General features: G+C 38.8%; 1 pseudogene across 1 annotated transcript; it reads left to right on the plus strand.

Annotated features, from left to right (window-relative positions):
* The first annotated feature begins 11,494 nt into the window (after window positions 1-11,494).
* Window positions 11,495-21,066, plus strand: LOC308659018 (annotated as a pseudogene). The gene is made up of 4 exons: window positions 11,495-11,682; window positions 19,248-19,372; window positions 19,861-20,190; window positions 20,693-21,066. The product of its transcript is annotated as an uncharacterized misc_RNA (transcript).
* Window positions 21,067-21,944: the final 878 nt, after the last annotated feature.

The raw sequence follows: 21,944 nt of genomic DNA on the forward strand, positions 1-21,944 counted from the left end.
GAGAAAGAACTGTAAGAAAGAAAATGGAGACGTTGCTGAATGGCCTTTTCTATTTCTAACTAAATGAAAGGCAATGAGCTAGAATACTTCATCTGCTTTTACTTAGGACCGGAACACCATGTTCTATCATTCAGATGAAGGGACTTTTCGAATATTAAACTCTTTTTTTTCCCTCTTTGGTACTGGGGATTGAACTCAGGGGTGCTTGACCCCTGGACCGTATCTCCAGCCCTTTTTATTTTTTATTTTGAGACAGGGTCTCATTAAGTTTCTTAGGGCTTCACTAAGGTCCCCAGGCTGGCCTCAAACTTGCCATCGTCCTGCCTCAGCTTCCTGAGTTGTTGAGACTACAGGTGTAGGACACCACATCCAACTCTAGTATTCGACTTTTTAGAAAACAGGTAATAAAAAATAGGGTTAAAAACATTCTCAGAAAATTAGGAAAATAGTATTCATTATAATCCTACTATGTACAGTTAATGATATTCTTTTTTAATTTGTTCTAATTGGCTATACATGACAGTAGAATGCACTTTGACACATCCTACATAAATGGAGAATAACTTCTCATTCTTCTGGTTGTACATGATTTGGAATCACACAGGTCATGTAGTCATACATGCTTATAGCGTAATATTCTTTAACATACAACTGTTGAGGGTGATTTTTGTTTTATAAACCTTTATGGAATTTGCTTAAAGCCAGACAAACTCCATCTTGAATCTGCCTCTTTGAAGTATGAATTGGCTGTGGGTGATTGACTAGGCAGCCCCCTCCTTCTCCAGAGCTGACAGCTCACAAGACAGTCTGCTCATTGCCTGCAACAATCCTACTATGAAACCTTCTACCTGCAGTCCCTACCAACCAATCATAAAGATTTCAATCTTGCAATCAAGATCAGAGCATCTTTCTGCTGGATTCCTTAAAAGCTCCCCTTTCCCTGTCCTTTGTCTGAGCACACCTTATCCCTTTTAGTTGGATAACTGAATCATGATTACTGTTCCTGAATAAACACTTTCTTTGTTTATATTATAGCCTGGTTCTTTTTTGGTTGATAATTGCAATGTGAAAAATTAAATATTTTTTACTTCCTATTACTTTAGGATTTAATCATATAAAAGATAACATATTTGCTTATGAAAATGCTTTGATGAAGCTATTGGTAATTGTAAATGTTGATAATTTTCAGATCTCATAAACCTTATTTTTCACCATAGGGAATTCAGCTGAATGCATACAATTTGATATTCTGTCAAAAAATAGATTGCACTTGAAATGGAGCTGGGAGGCCATGGTTGGATCACGTTTCAGGTGCATCCCTATGAAGACTGCTTTTGAACTGCAATACAGATGTGTCCTTCACCATGTGAGGTGACTTTTGGACTGGACCAAACCACAGTTTCCTGAAACATTGTTAACCTTCACTGGCCTTATGTATGATGAACCTCTTTTCCCAACTGCACAGAGACTCAGGGGTATCCATCCCTTTTTTACAAGATAACTTCCACTTCACTTTTGCTGGTGTCAATCATAATCTCCAACAAAAGTGGTAACTACTTCTTGCAGTTTCAGATTTTAAAAACAGCTGCCACTTTCTTTTAACCTGGGAACACAATGTAAGGCTACTTGAATTTATGTCTCCCAGGTGGCAAACCTAGTTTGTTTCAAATAAATGTGACTATCTTTGTTCTTAACCAAGCTGATTTTATTTTTGTTTGATGATGCTAATGGTTCTAAATAAGAAGATATGCTGTACCTAAACATGAAACATTGATTTGCCTTTGCAGTAAAAGGCTAATATATTATTATTTTTTATATCCACAGAAAATATTGGCTAGTGTACTATAGTTGTTACAAATAAATAAAAATGTCAAAAATTTAGAAGATCATTACATAAACATATATACAATAATATATTTTATTATCAAAAAAATTTTATCTATATAAAAATGAGAAATGCAAGCAAATATAGATAAGAAATAAATTATATCCTTGTTTTTTCTAAAGTAACCAGTCTTAATATGTTGAAATAATGCTTTTGTGTGCATATAGGTCTCTGTGTGTATTCATGGGAGGGGGTTATTACAAAAAATTAGGGTCTTTATTATAGGTACTATAATATTGTCATGATATTAAAATACTTTGGTTATAATCAATATTTTTGAAGCCATAATTCAGTGCTGACAAAGAAATGGCTATAGCTTACAAAGACTAGACATACTTTCGCTTATTCAAACTGTTGTACTATTATTATTATAGCTTTAGTCAGATTTCTGCTGCTGTTGCAAAATACATGAGAAGAACAGCTTAAAAGAAGAAAGGTTATTTGAGCTTGTGATCTTACAGGTTTCAGTCCATGATCACTTGGCCCCATCACTGTGCACTTGTGCTGAGGCAGAACCTCAAGGTGGGGTGGGAAGAGCAGAGCAAAGGTGCTCACCTTGTGGCACAGAGAGTGAAAGGAAGGGGCTAGGGACAAAATACAACCTCTAGAGGCCTGACTCCAGTGATCTACCTGCTCCACCTAGGACCCTCCTCCAAAGGTCACACCACCTCCTAATAATGCCACAGGCTCATAGCCAAAACCTTAATACGTGGCTTTTGGGGACATTTCATATCCAGATCATAATTATTTTACCTTTTTTTGTGAATCATGAATTCTAAAATGTTCCTGTGTATAAACCGTTGAATACACACATAGTTATTCCCTAAGTATAAGTAACTATGTGTTACTTGAAACTGAATATTGAACTTAAATTAACTTAAAAGAATTCCTAATTTAAAAAAAATACTACAGAATAGCAGGAGCATGTAATTTTACATCACATTCAGAAGGATCACATCCTTCCTTTTGTAAAAGACCCTTTAAGTAATCTATTGCTAATTTAAAAACTTGCTGCTTTTTATTCATTTCTTCCAATGAGGCAAAGTAAAGACAGTTGGAAATATGACAGATCACTAGGCCAACATTCCTCCAAACTGAAAATTTAAAAGTCACCGATGCAGTGTGTTTCCGTTGAGCTTGCCTGAGGACTCTCAAAGGAGTATTAACATAGCCGGCTCACTAGAGCTCTGTAAGAGAAGAAATCAATATTGACACAAATGTTCAGTGCAGGATCAGTGAAGTTGCTGCGGTGAAAAAATAATTCAAATCAGAATTGGCAGGGTTGCTCTGGAATATCGACCTTACTTCTTCCCTAATCTTATAGTTTTAGGGTGTTTCCTAGTCAGCTTTTTCATTGCTGTGACAGAAAGACCCAACAGGAGCAATTTTAGAGGAGGAAAAATTTATTTGGGGCCTCGGGGTTTCAGAGGTCTCAGTCCATGAACAGTAGGCTCCATTCCTCAGAGCTTAAGGTGAGGCAGAATATCATGGTAGAAGAGTGTGGTGGATGAAGCTGCCCACATGATGATCAGGAAACAGAAGAGACTCCACTTGCCAAATATAACATATACGCCTCAAACGCACCCTCAGTGACCCCCCCCCCCGCCCACACCCTTCCTGCCTTCAGCTACCACTGAGTTAATCCCATCAGGGGACTGATTCACTGGGTTATGGCTCTCACCTCCCATCATTTCCCCTCTGAACCTTCCCACAGTTGTCTCACACATGAGCTTTTGGGGGACACCTTACATCCAAACCATAACAGGGTGCAACTAGATTCTTGGGACAGAACTTCAGTAGACTTGTTAAGTATTCCTTTGTTTACTTTTTAAAAAAGTTCTTAAGTCTTCACAGAAACATGAAGAAAGTTGAGAGGCCAAGACACCCAAAGAAATCATTTTTATGACCGATATGTTGTATCAGAACTTGACCGTTCCATTACTCACCATCCCTGTCCTTAAATTGTTACTTCCACAACATAGAGCTTAGAGAGAGAGATAAATCCATTTAATTACATAAAAAGATCCGTAGGGCAGGTACTATAACAGAATTAGAAACTGAGGTGCAGAGAAAATAAATATATGCCCATTGCTAGGTTCCAATGACTAGTGAGATGTGCCACTGGAACTTGACCTCAAGTAGACTGGTTTCCTCAAGCATACAGTTCCCTCTGTGCTTTAACCACTGTGGCTTCCTGCCTTTGGATCATATCAAAGTTCTGCAATATTGACCTGTGAGGAAGGGTAGGGGAGTGGAGAAAGAGGACAGAAAAAAAAAATTCATGAGACAATGCTTTCTTGTTTATGAAAAAAAGTAGTTATGGTGGTAGGTTTGGTAAAATCAAAAGGCACAAATGGATATTTTAGTATGTTTTTTTAACATAAAATTATTTCAAAACTGAGTCCCTGGGTTTTGAGATGGGGATATGTTTTATTTGTATATTTTGGCTCATCCAAAGTTTTGTGGATTATGAATGGAGATTCATATGTGACCTTGCCATGGGTAATAAAAACATTAGTTGCAAGGGAGTTAGATATTTTAGTGAGTGTAATGAATAGAGGAAGAATTCATTTCACAAAATATTCTGTCATTAGATGTCTCATGAGATAAATAGAGCTCTTGAAGATCTTTTTTTTTTTATGAGCATCGTGTTTATAGAAAGGAGAGCTGTGGTCTGTGCAAGCTACTATTGCCCAACAAAACCATGGGCTGAAAAGGAAACACGTGTGTCCCTCTCTAGTGGGGAAGTGATGTCGTGTGGTCCCAGAGCATTGGAGGAGGGAAGGGGAAGTAGAGCATGCAGGCTTCTGGTAAGGAAACTTCATGGGGGAGAAAGGAGAGAGAAATGCAGCGGCAGTTAGCAGGTAGAATTTTTCAAGGAGGAAAGAGCTTTAAAGAGGATTAAATTTTGGTAGAAATTCCCACCAGAATGTAAACTCCTGGGGGAAGAGACTTTTAGCTTTTTTCCATGCCTGCATTCTCACTGCATGGAGTAGTAACAACACATGCTTGGTAATCAATCAATACATACTAAGTGAAGTGTTGGTGTGATGTATTATGTAAAACCCTTTAATACATTCCTTAGGAAACTGACACAAATACCCTCATGATACTTCTATGCCTCTGGGGTGGATGTATGTTCCCTCTAAAAATAATTTTGTGCAGATCTGGAATCAAAATAAAACAGAATTTATGCAAGTTGTGTGTCTCATCTTCATCCAAAACTGGATGTGCATATTGTAAAATCTCCTTTACTTAATTGCTTTTAGATTGTTTATTAATTCAGGTGGGAGATACTTCATTGAATTTTTTATATATATATATATATATATATATATATATATATATATATACATACATATACACACACACACATACTACTATTGCATTCCTTTATAATATTTCTCTGTCAAATCATAAAGCTAAACTTCTAACTCTCTTAAACATATACCAGCACTTACTCCATGATCCTGCTATATAGAATAGTAGCTTCTAAATTCTTTATAATAACCAAAGAACTAGAAATAATGGGTATGGCAGGCATATTGAGACTATTCACCTATTCTCAAATAGATAACTGTCATTAAATATCAATATAAAGCTAACTGCAAAGAAGAAAAAGAAAAATTATATTATGATATAAAAAGATTAGAATACTTTTGAGGTGTTTAAAGAATGTTTATAAGGAATTGTTAAAGAAGGTTGGAGCAGTTACCTACTGATTATTTCTCTCAGTTGGATGGATCCTTTCAATGCCAATCCCATTTCTTATCTTTCATAGACAACAACTGATATCAGATATTTGTTTCTTCCAGAAAACATTCTAAGCATACACAAGATAATATGTGTATATATAATAAAATGAGAATATTACCTATGTGTATATTCATGCATCCATTTTTCCTTGTTAGAAATCTTCTGATTGATTGCCTTTAAGTTCATATAAACTTTATCTTTTGAATGGCTGCTCCATATTTTTTTAACAATTTAACAATTAACAATCAACTTATGAAAATTTAAATTTCTTCAAAATTTCTGCTATTACAAACAATAAGAAAAAAATGTATTTATTGTGCAACTGTGCATTTATATCTATGGGATATATTCCTAGAAGCAGAATTTATGTGGATAGATATTATCTGTTAGTCAGCTTTCCTTTATTATAACAAAATACCTGTTTTTATCACTTTATAACAAGAAAAGACTTATATTGTCTTCCAGTTTTAGAAATTCTGGTCAGTGATCAGTTGGCCCCATTGTTTTGATGGAGGAAGAAAAGACCAAAAACACTCATCTCATGGACAGGAGAAAAGAGGAAAAGGAAGAGACCAGGATCCCATGATCCCCTTTGAGGGCAGGCTTCCAATGACCTATGGGCCTCCCACTAGGCCCCCACCTCCCAGAGGTTCTACTTCCCCCAACAGCACCATCCTGGGAACGGTGCCAGCAAGGGGCCAAGCCAGGTGTGACCCCTTGACTTGTGTCTACAGAACCAAGCAGCCAAAATAAACTATTTTTCTTTGTGGCTTGTACTATGTCATTAGCAAGAGAACAGGGATTAAAACAGAAATATTCTGTATACATAGTTAAAGAAAATCCTTTTTTTCTTGCAATGATAACACGTTTTCTTTAGAAACATGTATGCATATAGAATTATGTAACAGAACATGAACAATTATAATTTGGTCTATATTCCTATAGTGGTTTGTTTCTATATTGTTAGGACTTATTTACAAAAATCACATCATACTATATGCATACATACATATACATGCACAGATACACACATATGTATATGCTAAAACAAAAACTATCTGTCCTGTATCCATACAGAAACTGCATATACTATAAATTAGAGAACAGAAACAGAAGAGCAAGTTAAAGTGTAATTCAAGTAAAAAGTATATTTCCATCTTGTTATTTTCTTTCTGTTTTAGTTTATAATGTGCTATGGACATGTGTCTATGTCAGAACATTTAGGGCAACCTAATACTCTTAATTATATAAAATTTAACTTGTTATATGATCACATACCATAGATTATATGACTAAATCCTTATGAATAGACTTAGAATTGTTTCCAATTTCCTGGATTACAAACAATCATACTGTAAACAACAGCAGATTTTCATTTGAACAGTTGGGACCATGTGTTGCAGGATAAATTCCAATAACTAAATGAACACTATAAAATGTTACCAGCTGTTTCCATAAAACAGTTTTACTAATTCATGTTTCCACTTGGAATGTGTTAGGATATATTTTCTTGGTCAAATTTTAATTGGAAATATCCCTGCCTGAGCCAAGAATTATCTTCTATATGCAAAGGGTAAGACAGAACAAAGAAAATAGCAGATCACTACAAGTTGATAGGTAGAAAAGAGGGTCATGTTCTAGGACCCCATTCCATGGCAGATTGTATGTTTATGTATGTCATTGTGGAGACACCTGAACGGTCCACTGTTGTCTTTTCCACATGAGAGAATTTTGATTCTGGAGTCCATGACTGGGGAAATACTAACAAAGGTGTTAGCTAAATTCAGAACTGTATAGTAGTTCCCAGAAAGATGCTAATTTCTCAAGCAAAGAAGTCATGTTCTGCACAGCAGCAGATATGGGAGTCACCACTAAATTCTCTGTAAGCCACTGTCATTCTCCATGACCCATATGACTTCTACATTGCATCCCCAGAATAGTCTTTCCTATTTCTTTGTGACACCTTGGCAATCTGTATTGTCTGATGACCACAGTCATCCATTGTGGAGAAAAGGTGACCACCTCCTGGTCTATAAATCCAGGTAAGACAGATTTAATACCTGTGACCATAGGCAAGATTCCCCCAGGGTGGTTTGGAGTTTATCTTTCCAAGTTGTCAATACCTAAAACATTGTCAGATACTGTGTAGTGACTTCTGTTCAATTTGCAAAGTAAGGGTATTTGGATATGTGTTTGCCAGGTTAAGCTTCTTGTAAACCTAAATAAGTGGGTGTTCAATTAAAATCAATGTGACATGCTTTAACATCACTAACTCCATTTTGAGCTTTCTCTTGTAAACAAGCTGTAACTGCAGGAAGTGGCCACCTGATCACCACCTTAACTATAGTGTGTCAATGTACAAATCAGACAATGGGCATCCCAGACTTTTCTTTGCATGGTGGACATTGGAAGCTATTGTGCTATATATAATATTATGTCTTGCAAGTTATCTTGAGTATTAACAGAATTCTCAGAGCAGCTAGATTTTCCATGAACTGTAGGAGACATATTCAAACCATGGAACCCAGAATATAATTTCACAAAATTTAGCAACACATAGTATTGTAGTACTTTTAAAATTAATACAGTTCATAAAATATTTTATTTAAATTTGCCTTTCCCTGTTAATTAGCATGGCTGAGCATTTAACTGTGCTTAATGTTTTGCATTTATCTTTATGGGAATTGGCTTTTAGCCTTTATCTTCAAACTAAATTGTTGATTTTGAAAATCACTTGTTAGAGTTGTAGAAATGTTAGCATATTTTATTAATTACGTGCTCCCTTTGCAATGAATGCAAATGTTTCAAATATTTATTACTTAATGAAGTTTGGTTTTTAAATCATGATTTAAAATGCATTCTCAATTGCATTGTGCACAAATTTTCAGAGACCTGCAAATCCTGTATATTTTATTATTTATTTGTAACCTGAATGGGGTTTTAAATTTTTTTCTAGGCATCTAGAGTCAATTTAACATTTTCTATAGACTAAGATTAAATGTAGTTGGTCAGGGTGCTGGTTACTTTTACATTTACACACAACATATTTAAATTAGTAAATCACCTAGACTCTCTATGGAAGTTAAGACAACAAAAAACAGAACTATATTATATTTTTTCAAGATAAATACCTTTCTGTCAAAGCATGAGCTATTAAGAATTTCTTCCCCAGCTTTACCTTTGGCTTTTAAGTGTCAGATTTCCATTTATTCTTGGGTCTCAGACTCTTCAGTTTCATTGACCTAGCTGGCCTTAGGTCTACTCCATTGTCTTTAGAGATTTATAAAATTTTCTAATATATGGAAAATCCTACACCTAATTTGTTTTTAAAAATCTTCCTATTTACTCTCAAGTGTTCATTTTCCATATGAATCAAACAGTGAAATCATAAAAATATATTCTGTTAATACTATATTAAATTTATAGATTGTTTTAGAGAGAGATGAAATCTTCACAAAGAGTTATAAATATATTTTCATCCATACTTTTTCCAAATTTTTATAATACTGTTAAAAGAATTCCCCTTCCTGGTAGATAGAGTTTCATATCTTTTAAAAATAGGTCCTGCATATTTGAATATTTGTTTATAACCTGACAAGGGTTTTAAAAATACAGGCTAGAGCTGGGATCATGGCTCAGAGAGAGGTAGCGCGCTCACCTAGCACAGTTGGGACCCAGGTTCGATCCTCAGCACCACATTAAAAAATAAAAATAAAAAAGGCATTGTTTTGTGTCCATCTACACCTAGAAAATAAATATTTTTTAAGAAATACAGGCTAAAATTAAATGTTGTTGGTCAGCTTGCTAAATTTCTTACTTTTCCAAATAGCTTTGTTTCTTTTGATGTGTAAGGATCGACCTAAATAGTAATCAGAGAGAGAATCTCCAAGAATAATGCTGTTTATTGGGGAACAACAGAGCATCGCCATGGGAATATGAATCCCACAGTCAACTATGGACCTCTTCAGGGAGATTACAAAGGCAAGTTCTCAAAGGCAAAAAGGGAGAAATGTGTTAAAAAGGTACTTATAGACACAGTCCCTTGGTTTTGAAGACCAGGCTGAGGTTGGCATCAGCTCACAGAAGGATGAGCCTTGCTGGGCAAATGTTCTGGGGAAAGCATCTTGTCTGCACTAGATCAGTCTTAAAGAATGTAAAATTTAAACTTTGTTACAGAAAACACTAGGTAAATGACGCCTTGCAAAACATGGAGATTTTTGGAAGACATAATCTCTTGTGAGCCTTTTAGAAGGTCCTTGAAAAAGTACTTATCTTAGAGAAGAAGGCAGGAGTCATCTCTCTTCCTTGTTTTCCTATTTCAGTTTTGTCTGGGTCTGATAAGAATGGTTTTGTCTGTGTATCAGCAACATTCACAAAGAATACAACCACATATGTGAGTAACAGTGGCACTTTTCTGTCTTCTTTTTCTGTTTAGAATAATGTAGATGGTCTACCTGATTTCCTAGGCACTGAAATGCATAATGTCACATTGATGGTGAAATGAACATTCCTATTTTTTTTTCAAATTTAATGGAAATGGTGCTGATGATTCATTATTAAACATGATGTCAAGTAGATAGAAGATTGCCTATGTCTACTAGAGACACATGCAATCTGAAATATTGACTTTATGTCCCTTTTAGTGAGTGGGAAATCAACCATACCCAGTATTTTCTTCACCTGAATCTGCTTTGGTGGCTCCAACTTTGATTATTCGATATAAAATTAAAAACTATTGCTGAACAATAGAGTCCAGGAAGTGGGTCTGGGGAGGAAGAGTGGGAAGGGGGAAGTACTGGGGAGTGAAATTGACCAAATCATATTATTGTACTATGTGTATGCATAAATACATACCAAGGAATCCCACTATTATGTATAAAGGTAATGCACCAATAAAAAATAATTAAAACACCGAAAAGCACAAACAATACCGAATCTTAATAAAGTATGTGTGGTGGGGGCAGAGTACAGATTACACAAGAATGGAAGTCCAGAAATATAAATTATTTATTTTGTAGAAAGAATGGAAACACAACTCCAAATAAATTACATCTTCCAGCCTTGTCTGAATGGCAGTGTGACAGGGTATTTCCCTTATCCTCCTTCCTGGCAGCCACATCAAGAAGTGACTCTAAACCCTTTTACTAGCGAGTGGCTGGCCCAAGTGGGATGGAGGTAGGGGGATTGCAGCCAGGCATCACCTCTGAGAGCCACCCGAAGACCCCCGCACGCGGGACCTGTCGCACACCAAAGAGAGGCCGGGTGGAGTGCCGCGACCCCTGGAGAGCGCGTGTCCCTCGGGTGGAGTGAGTCCCTTCAACAGATAGCCTCCACCAGGGCGGCTGCCCCACGCGGAGATCCAGGCGTGGGGACCTCCGGGGGCGCTCGGGCACCACCGCCCCAGGGCTGTATGTCACTGTCATTCAGCCTGCGGTGTCTGCACCACAGAAACCACACTTGGCACCCACCTGCCGGTGCAGTGGCTGAACATCTGCCAAACCGCAGCCGGGACTCAGCGCCGCCCGCCCCGCAAAGCCCTGCAGCCTGACTCTGTCCCCGCGTCACCTCTGCTCTGGCTCCAGCGTCCCTGTCCCCCTCACCGCCCGCTCGCAGACCGCTAGGCACCGCGAGGTCGCGGGCCATCTGATCGGCCCTGCAAGGAGAAAGAAAGACCAGGAGGCAGAGAAGGGAGGCTGAAGGGGATGATTTGGGAATAAAATCGAATAAGAACCCAGGGGCCGCCAGGGTCGCCGAGATGCTCAGGTGCGCGGCCCAGGATAGGAGCCGGCCCCGGGGTGCTTCCCCTCGGAGAAGGGGTTCTCTGCAGTGGGCTCCAACTCGGGTACCAGGCGGATGGGAAATGAAGAAGGAAGCAAGTTGTCCTGCTTCAGGGTGGGGACCTGCCCCGCTGCAGCCCTGCGGTGTCGCTTCCTGCGATTCCCAGGGGAAAAATCCAGCGACTCAAGAGTTTCAGGCAAAAGTTTAGTAGAGAGGGGAGGTGACACGGCGAGGCAACTCCAAGTACTTCCGAGAAGCGGAGGGTACGGTGCTCACAGAGTCAGATTTTTCGAGAAAATTAGTCCTCCTGGGTTTTGCTGCAATTCCCTGTGTTCTTAACCTGCTCATGTTCTTTGAACGGCCATCAAGTTTTCTTTCTGAGGTCTTGATATTCGGCCACCAGGGCGACTAGGGGTTGTGACACAGTTTTGGTGAAAAGGGAGGGTTCTGGAGACATAGTTGCAAGATATAATGAAGACATGGTCCAGAAAAGGTAATTTTTCTTAAGAGGATGTAATTAATTATAGCTAGTGGAGGCTTGGACACACCAGGACAGCTTCTTCTAGGTCCCTGCCTGTGGTGGGGGTCCAACATGGCATTAATTTGTGAATGTAGGCCAACGAATGCTTTAGAAACATTAGCGAAGTTGTTAGAAATATATAATATTTAATTGTTATAATGGCAAAAGTGCCCCCCCTTCGGCTACAGTTAAAATATCTAGTGCCATTTGATTTTCATAAAATAGGCTTTTTTTTTCCCATTAGCATTTCTTCTGTGTTTAGTAGAGGGATCCACTTATCTGCACAATTTCGGGCTTTCTCAGTTATATTAGTTAGGGCTTTCAAATACCACATTATGTCTTTTAGACCAATCTGAGAGATGATTATTGGGGCCAGATTATCCCACAAGTGAAAAACAGTTAAAGTCCGCCAATGTAGGAGGTTAGGAAGGTTTGTAGGTCTATGAGTCCAGGCTCACATTGACTCAGGATAAACCAGAGACTCCAGCAAAGTCCTCTGTGATAAGTATTTCTGTATAAGAACACTTTCTTTATAGCCACCTGGCTTTATTTAATTTCCTTTTGGCGGGGCTGACACAAATGAACGTCTCAACTTACAGTAAAACAGCCATTTTCCTTATGTTCATGTATGGCTGTTCTTCGAGCATACTTTCTTGCCAAGTGTGTAAGACCAAGTTGGTCAAAAATTAACCATTTCCTATGTACTGTTAAGGTCAGCTGAGATTCCTCAGGGTCTCTCTTGAGAACTTGTGAGCAGCCTCTTAGCTTCTTTAACTTTCTTCTACCAGTTGTGCCATCTGCCAGGATGAGTCATGGTCTTGCTAACCACATGTGGCTTGTCTTAGAGGCAGCAGGGACATTGCCATCTCCAATGACCCTCCTCTTTGTAGAATGTGCATTGGTTGGCTTCCTGTTCTCTAGGATCTTCATGATCCTCATGGTCAGGAGGTCGGGTGACTCACTAGAGTCCCATGCCCCTCAGAAGGGCCCTGACATCATTCCCTGGGCCTTGGCTGACCTCAGAGGGCAAGGGCTAAAATGTTGGCTGCTTTTTTCTTAGATCTTTATTTTCTTGGCTTTGTTCTCCAAGTTTTGATTTTAAATATCTAGCAGGCTAGTTTCATCAGCCATAAAGTGGTATTAATGGGTTTTAATTTTAATTTTTATAATATTGCTGTGTATGTCAACCCTTCCATTTAATTGGGGGTCAGTATTAGTACTGGGAGTCATATCCTGTCTGTCCTAGGGATAATGGCTAATTACCTCAGATTGTTCTGTTAGAAGTAGTTACTTTCAACAAACACAGGCAACAGTAGTAAAGTTTTACAAGGGAAGGAAATTCAAAATGAAATTAACAAGAGCAAAAACATTTGGTTCATATAATAACTTTGAACCAAGAAACACAACTCTTATAACACTTATGAGTTTTTGATATCTACTTTGCCTCTAAAAAGTCCCATAAGTTAAGCAAGTCAATCACATATTTTACTCTTTTGCAACTCTTAAATTGCAACCTTTAAATATATTTGATTATTTACCCAAAACTAAATAAAGTTTTTATCTTTTTATTTTGAGGTCACAATAAACTTTCTTTTGAACATAAGTTGAAATGACCTTAATTTTACCCTACTTTGAAGCCATCCTAAGATAAAGTAGAATGAGAGGAGGAGCCTTATCTCAAGTGAGTCTTGCCTCTTAACACACCATTGTTATAGTGTTTTATTTCTTAAGCTGACTTTTGCCTTTAAAATATATATATATATATATATATATATATATATATATATATATATATATATATATAATTCTACAAACTTTTCATCTTTTGTTTCCTGAGTGTTTTTGACAGTTTTTTTTTTTCTGGCTGTGATTAAAAACAGCCAAAAAAATTGTTCTGATAAGAACAATTAGAAGAGGAAAAGTTCATTTTCGGGCTCATAATTTCAGAGGTTTCCGTCCATAGACAGCCGACTCCATTCCTTGGAGCTCCAGGTAAGACTGGACATCATGATGGAAGAGTGTGGCTGAGAAAAGCAGCTGGGGACATGGCACCAGAAACCAGAGAAGGAGAAAGCTTTCCTCAGGAACAAACTATATCCCCCAAGAGCATGCTCCCATTGACTTACCTGTTTGGTAGCAGTTAGTGATGAACTGTAAAATGCATAGCAAGGTCACAGGTTTACTTGGAGTTACTCTTAACATTTTTTTTAAGTTACTGCCAAAGAATATGAGTAAATAATTTTAGCAGCTAACCTATGGAAAAACATTAGTACATAAACCTTGAGGATAAACAATTGAAAATAGAAGAGATAATGAGGGGAATACCTCAAGAAAGAAGAACTTAGGGGGTCAAAATAAAACAGGAAATTAAGATTGAGGACACCTGTTGGACCTGCATGAGTGAGGACTGTGAATACCTCCAGCATCTGAGTTCCTTCAGTATCTCCCACCAAGGGCAATTGCCTCAAAGTCTCATTGTGCCAGGTGCAAAGTAGGGCACATATCCATTTGTGGTGTCCTTCTCTGCCCTGTGTTTCTCAGAATGGATGCAGCCTGTGGACAGGAGGTTGGCTCCATGGTCAGGTGCCCTTAGGACTGTGCTGAGGCAGAGCATCAGCCCAGTGTGAGTCCTGCTTAGTGTTCTTGCTTGGGACAGGGTGGGATCAGGTCTTAGGCCTGAGCCAAAGTATCTCCGGAGCCCCAGTATCTCTTACCAACTCAGAAGTGGGGGAGGATTCTTTAGTGGTGCAGGTGCAGTAAGGTAGCCTCTGACTGGCCACTAACCCCAATGCCCACATGAACAATGATTGACTGGTAGATGAAGCCCCGCCTCAATAATGGATACCATGACAGTTCTGGAGAGGACCAACTAAGGTCCATACCTTCACCACCCAACATAAAGGAGGAGTTGAATACCTGACTGATGAAGGTTGCTGAAGGAGGACACCCATTTTCAAGCCAATCATGAAACAGGAATAAACTTGGTGACAGCATTGTATCTTTGTCATTCTCTGCTTGGAGGTGGCCCAAGCTGTCTGGAGAGTGCTCTCTGCTTGAGCCTCACTTTGCATTCTCTTCATTTTTTCCTCACTTCCACTCTACTGTCACTTATAATAAAGTTATCTTGCATGGCTGTTGGTGTTTGACTTTAAATTTTCTTTTATTGGAACACGAGAGCCAGGTTTGTAGTTTCAGCTCCCTGGTTTCCTGTGCAGACACCCCCTCATCCAGCCACACCCCACATTCCTACAGTCACCACCCAGTTAAACCCTATGGGGGTGGGGATTAATGCACTGATTAGGTTAAGGCTCTCATAATCTGATCAGTTCACCTCTAAACTTTCTTGCATTGTCTCACATGAGCTTTTGGGGAGAATCTAATTTCTAAACTGTATCATTTTTTTCCCCTTGGTCCTCAAAAGCTTGTGTTCATCTCATAATACAAAATACATTTAATCCATTTCCAAGAGTTCTCATAATCTTAACACTTCCATGATTGCCTAAAAGTTCATGTCCAAAGTTTCCTCTGAGACTCAAGACAAAATCTAGCAAGGGCCTCTCTAATATCAAAAGAATATAAAGACACATAGTAATCATTTCCATTTCAAAAAGAAGAAATGGGGACACATTAAAAAAAAAAAAAAAGCTGGTTTCAGAGGTCTCAGTCCATAGGCAGCCAGGTCCATTCCTCAGGTTTTAAGGTGTGGTAGAACATAATAACAGAAGAGTATGGCTGAGGAAAGCGTCTGGGAACATGGTACCAGGAAGCAGAGAGACAGATTCCTTCAAGGACAAAATATATACCCCAAGGGCATGTCCTTATCTACCCAACTCCTCCACCCACACCCCACCTGCCTATGGGGATTAATGCACCTATTGGGTTAAGAAACTTTCTTGCATTGTCTCATACATGAGCTTTTGGGTGACCTCTAATTTCTAAGCCATAACACTGAGTCTGTCTGAATGTCAGTTAACATTATTCAACATTACATTTGAAACATGCATTAAACAGAAAGGGTAAGAGTACTCCTAAGTTTCTTTTTGTGGAAAAAGTAGCAAAATGTTTTTATCTTCCTCATTGTCAACCTTTAAATAAATTAGGTTTCCCTTTCCAGAAATACTTTAAAATCCCCATTTCAGAAATAATAGATTTTATGTGTGTGTGTGTGTGTGTGTGTGTGTGTGTGTGTGAGAGAGAGAGAGAGAGAGAGAGAGAGAGAGAGAGAGAGAGAGAGGTGTAAGGCTGGCCTTAGGCTGAGCCTAAGCAACTCCATTTTAAAACTTCAGTTTGAAACCTGCAGTCTCACTGGGCACACCTATGGAGCCCTCCAATATGTCCCTCAGACACAAACAAGTCACTTCTCCCCACCCCGACAAGCTCAGAGTGAAGTCTCTGGCATGTTGTCCTCACCCCAATAAGGGAGAAAGGCAAGAAAACCAGGGTGGGGACCACCAGACCAGATTCTTTAAACCCAGGGTAAATTACATCACTGAGAGACCCAATGGCAGCTGATAAGTATTGAAAGGGTGGTCAAAAGCCCCCAAATTTAGTATAAATGATGGGGCAAATTAACAGATATTCAGCCAGCTGACACTGATGCCCTCATGCTGGAGAGCCTGATGAGGACCTTGGCTGACATCCCAGCTCTTCTCATTTGCCTGATCTTCTGCATCTTCCTCACTGCTCTCAAACTCTACAGCCACATCTTGACCCAGGTGAGAGCCACAACTTCTCCCTATGACCCTCTCCTCAACCATCCATCAGCTCCACTCCAGGAGAAGCCTGCCTTGGTTCCTGATCTGATCACTGTGGTCTGAGTAAGTGTGCATCTAGGGAATTAAAGCCTAAGGCTTGAGACTTTTGATCTGACACTTGACTTAGCATGCAGAAGGAATGTCTGTCATGAGCCTGTCATGATTAAGTGTGTTTGTAATGCTTAGAATTAATCTAGAATTGTTTGCTGTGAATTAATTAATCTAGAATTGTTTGCTGTGAATTGATCATTTCTATTGCAGTGCCTAGCATTAAGGATTGTCATTTTCTTGATTAAGAATCTATAGAGTGAAATTCTATTGAGTTATTTGAGAGAATAAAGCATCCACAAAGGCAGAGGTGCATGGAATTCTTTATTTCTCCCCCTGCATATCGCGAAAGTGTGTGTGTGTGTGTGTGTGTGTGTGTGTGTGTGTATTTTAAGGGGTCAGACAGATGAGAGTAGTGGAAACAAAAGGTTAAGAAAATAATACTATAAAATGGACCCACTGTACTGACCCCCCCCTCACATGCTTTTTTTGCCAGAAAGTAATCTGCCTGCTGAGCCGCCTGGCCTAAGTGGTCAAGATATGTCATAGTCCTCAGCACACTGAGGCAGTCAGTGTAATAAATGATGGGGGTCAACAGAGGATGAGGGCTGGTTACCAGAGGATAATGGGCTGTTAGTCTCTGCAATCATGCTCCTAGGCACTCTGTGTTGCTAACAATTTACCTCCAGGTCCCTGCTCCCAGGCACATAAATGGAGAAGAAAGAGAAAACATTGATTAAAAAGAAGGGTTCTGGGTCTATAAAAAAACAAGATGTACCCTATCCTATGGATATCCAGCTCTGGGGCCCCTTCTCTTTGGAGAAATCAGTCTCTATCACTTTCTTAAATAAAACTTGCTTTCTACACTTGCCTCAGTATTACTTGGGTGTTTAATCTTCAACACTGGGGAATAAGGACCTGTTCCTGATCTCCAAGATGGGGTATCATTATTAAATATATATCATTATTAAATATACACATATGAATCATAATATATGAATCTATTATGAATTTTTATATATTATTTCTTTTTATTTTGATGAAATACTTTACTTTTATAATTTTTCCTATTCCAGAGATTCAGTCCTTTGTATTTTTTCCATATAGAATTACATCTGTTAGAACTTTAACTCTTAATAACTTTGCTTTTAGTGATATCCAGAAACAAAACAATCTTAAAACATTCTTACATTTATCACCAATTCATAAAGCACACTTAATGTCTTATAGAACTCAAATTCAAGCCAAGAGTACTTGAATTTATATTTAGCAGTTGATATTTTAGTATTTTAATATTGTAAATTATTCAAATGTCTCCTCAAATAACCATATAAATGAAGATTAATCCCATTTATGTTAAACATAATTTACCCATTTGTAACAGTTTACTTTAGGTTACCCATACAAACCTAGATATCAGAGAAGCCTAGTTAACATTTTAAACCATCTTTTTTCAGTGGAAGAAAAATATAAAATATTTTTATGAAAATATAAAACTATTTTTATAAAAATATAAAATTTGAATATGAAATTCACATTATATTTTAACATTTTTATTGAAGATGATACTCTTTCAGTTGACCATCTAGAAATAGGTATGGAATAGTAATTTTAAAGACATTTTTACTCTTATCATTTTTTACACCAATTTAAATCATATGAACTAAAAGACAATTTGGATCCATTTTTTTTTAAATGAGTGCTCAGTTTCCTATAAGCCAGTTTTGGTACCATGTACATGATATATAGACAGGAACATGTATGTAGACACAATATAGAATACACAAGCATGAGCAAGTATATGTAAATACAGACCGGAAACAAATATTTTATACCCTATTACCAGATAATAGATCCCCACGGGTAGGAGACAAAAGAGTTACAGATGTTTATCACATACGCTGTCATAATTAACCCTTTAAAATTAAAATAGCACCTATCAGATATTTTTGCAGTATGACTCAGACATGGGAAGAGCCATTGGGAGGTATTTGGAGTTTAACATCTGTTCAGCCATGTTGGATGCTGAAAGCAAAGGTCCAGCTGGTCATTCATTCTACATGGGGGCAGATTTACTTCCACCATCACCACTATTTATTTTTCTCCTCAGGACTCTCCAAAAGAGAAGATGTCTTTTAGTTTTCAGCGTGTTGAGCATTAATGCAAAAATAATCAGTGTCTATAGAAGGACAGCAAGACAAAAACAAAAAGATAGCTAAAAAATAACTTCAGTTAGACAAAACAATCCAGAACAAAAATATATTAATTTAAATGCACAGAACCAAAGATGAATTCACCAGAAGACTCGTGAGCTCAAAAAAGATGGAGTTTCACCTTCCTCCCCCAATCCCTGCCACACAAGGCTGCACTGACTCTGGTGAAACTATATCGGTGCCTTTGATCCCTGACTCCTTGGTTCCCTGGGTCAGAGCAGATCTTGTAATGGAGTGATTCTTTTTCTCACACTAACAAGATTCCTGATTTCCTCAGGATTGAGGGAGTGAAGAATATCCTGGGTTCCACTGGGGGAAGTCCTCCTGAGGAATGTCATCTAGCCTACAGATGTTCACAATAAGATTCAGGAGGAGTCAGGTAAGTGGGAAATAAGAGAACTAGAAAGACAGATGGAGAATGCTTACTGCTGCAGTCTGGCTGGGCACAAAATAACCGAGCCACCACAAAAGCCTTGTAGATTCCAATATCAACTCTTTATTTCCGAACTCTCACCGGCACTCTACACGCATGCACATTCTGGGAAAAATACACTCCCTCCACTGGGCTCTGCATACCAAATACTCTCAGAACCCCGAGAGAACTCCACAGGATCTCAAGGAGTGGGTGCCTGAGGCAGCAGGATACGCCCTATTCCCAGCAGGATCCACCCTAAACCTGGAGCCACCCTAATCCAGCAGGATCCATCCTAAACCCAGAGCCGCCCTAATCCCTGAGTAAGGTCACCTTTCAAACCAAAACTCTCAAACATTCATGCAATGTCACTGCAAATGACCTGGGTCCAAGGCAAGCCCATTTCCACAATGGAGAGTCCTCCCTCTAAGCAAGATTGGGTAGGCTGACAAGGAAATTGCCATGCGTCATTCCTACTTGGCTATGGCTCTCAGCAGCTTACCAGGGGACGAAAAGGAAAATGTCACCCAGAAGTTCAAGTTGGATGTATCGTGATGGTTTTGATGAAGAAAGTCAGAGACTACTGGAGGCCAAAGAATCAAATTGCTGGGACACCGGAAGATGATTTTCTGAAGGCTAAATCCTGGAACAAGAAGCTATAGTATTATGAAGCTAACATGCCAGACAGATGGGGTCACAGTGGTTCTAAAGAGTTGTACCCTGAAGAGTTTGAAACCGACAGTGATCAGCAAGATATTACCATTGGGAAAAGAAACATCTCCCCAGGTAAAATCATCTACTTACAAACCCTGCAAACATAAGAAGTGTGGGAGACCAACCTTGTGACTGGGTCACACTCCCCAGCTGGGTGCTGAGGCGCAGTCACAGAAATGTCTCGTGCATGGGTGTGTCTTGCTACAGCCCCATGGGTAAAGCTATGTTCACCTGTTCCTTTGTAATATAACCTCTTGCCCTGTTTAGGATAGAATCTTCCATGGAAGTGCCTGTGTGTGTCCCCTTCTCTTACTGTGCCCTTGGGTGTGGCCTACCCAGGTGTCAGTCAACCTGCTGACAGTGGACACCATGAAGATAGACTCAGCCCCCTGAAACCTGACCCCTTGCCTCATTTGAATAGCTTCTCCTCAATAAAAGGGGTCAGTGCGTGCTCTCGCGCTCTCTCTCTTTCTGCAGACCCTTAAGGTCAGAGGAGCCGTCACAGCGACCCCAAAGAAAAAGGTATTTGTGTCTCTTGTGTGGTTATTTCATGCAGCTGAGTCAGCCCAGTTTATCTGGAGTGACCCCTGAGCCTTTTAGTCGCAAGAACAGAAACCCGGCAAAGAAGTCAAAGAAATCTCACAAAAAGAAGCAAATCTCACAAAAGATCACACACACACACATACACACACACACATACACACACACACACACAAAATCAGAAGAAATGCAAGAAGGAAGCCACAGATACAATAGCAGATTCCTCAAGGGAGTACTCAAAATAATCCAGGGCTTCTAGTACCAGGAAAAGAATACATCTACATAAGCAGAAGAACAAAAAATCTAGAAAAAAAGTCTCTTAAAAAGATCTGCTTTATTTGTAGGGGCAGAAAGTGACCCTTCCCAGTCAGATGATTTCAGCATCCAGCAGTCTTGAAGAGAGTGAAGAAAGACAAATCTACTACACCTTGGAATTTTGCCAGTGACTCCTTCAGCAGAGGGCATCTGAGGTCAGAGCTGTCTTGTGCCGTCTATATGTTTTGACAGACTCTTGTCGTCTGTTTTGGCCTTAATGTTAAAAACTTGATTCCTTTTTCTTGTTAATAGGGAATCTGGTATTTTGTTATGAAGGTTTCTTGAAGAGAACATTTTTTTTCAATTAATCACTTTTAGTATAGAAGACATATATAGCAAATTTTAAAACCCAGAAAGCTGAATCCAGTAATGTCCTGGGTACATTGGAATGTTGAAGTTGGGAAAATTGACGACTGAGATCCAGAGGGATTGATTGGAAAGCCATGTTAAGTAGAATGGTTTGACAAAGCAAACACTATATTCTGTTTGTATAGTAGGTATCCTAACTGATTTGTCTTCAGCCTTAGTGCTTTGATCCTTGGGTTTTGTGACCCCACATATGTGGTCTGGTTTATTTAAAGAAAAAAATGGGGTGAAGAACAAACTGTTTTATGTTAAGATCCAAAGACAACTGTTGTTAAAAAAGAATCTAGAGTTTTCTTAGTCAAATATCCCTGCTGGACAGGATCTATAGCTAGACTTACTTGGTATACCCCTAACACATGGTAACTGGATAGTAAATGGTTTTCCATTGATGTATATATGGCCTGAACAGACTTGTGTTCAAAATTATTTCTTTTGGGCTGGGGATGTGGCTCAAGCGGTAGCGCGCTCGCCTGGCATGCGCGCAGCCAGGGTTCAATCCTCAGCACCATGTACAAACAAAGATGTTGTGTCCGCCGAAAACTAAAAAATAAACATTAAAAAATTCTCTCCCCCCCTTTTTAAAAAAAACAAAATTATTTATTTAATTATCATAATATCTACCAAATGGGGAAGAATTTGGAAT

Source organism: Spermophilus citellus (genome assembly GCF_964194105.1).
Source record: "Spermophilus citellus genome assembly, chromosome: 10".
NCBI classification, from domain to species: Eukaryota; Metazoa; Chordata; class Mammalia; order Rodentia; family Sciuridae; genus Spermophilus; species Spermophilus citellus.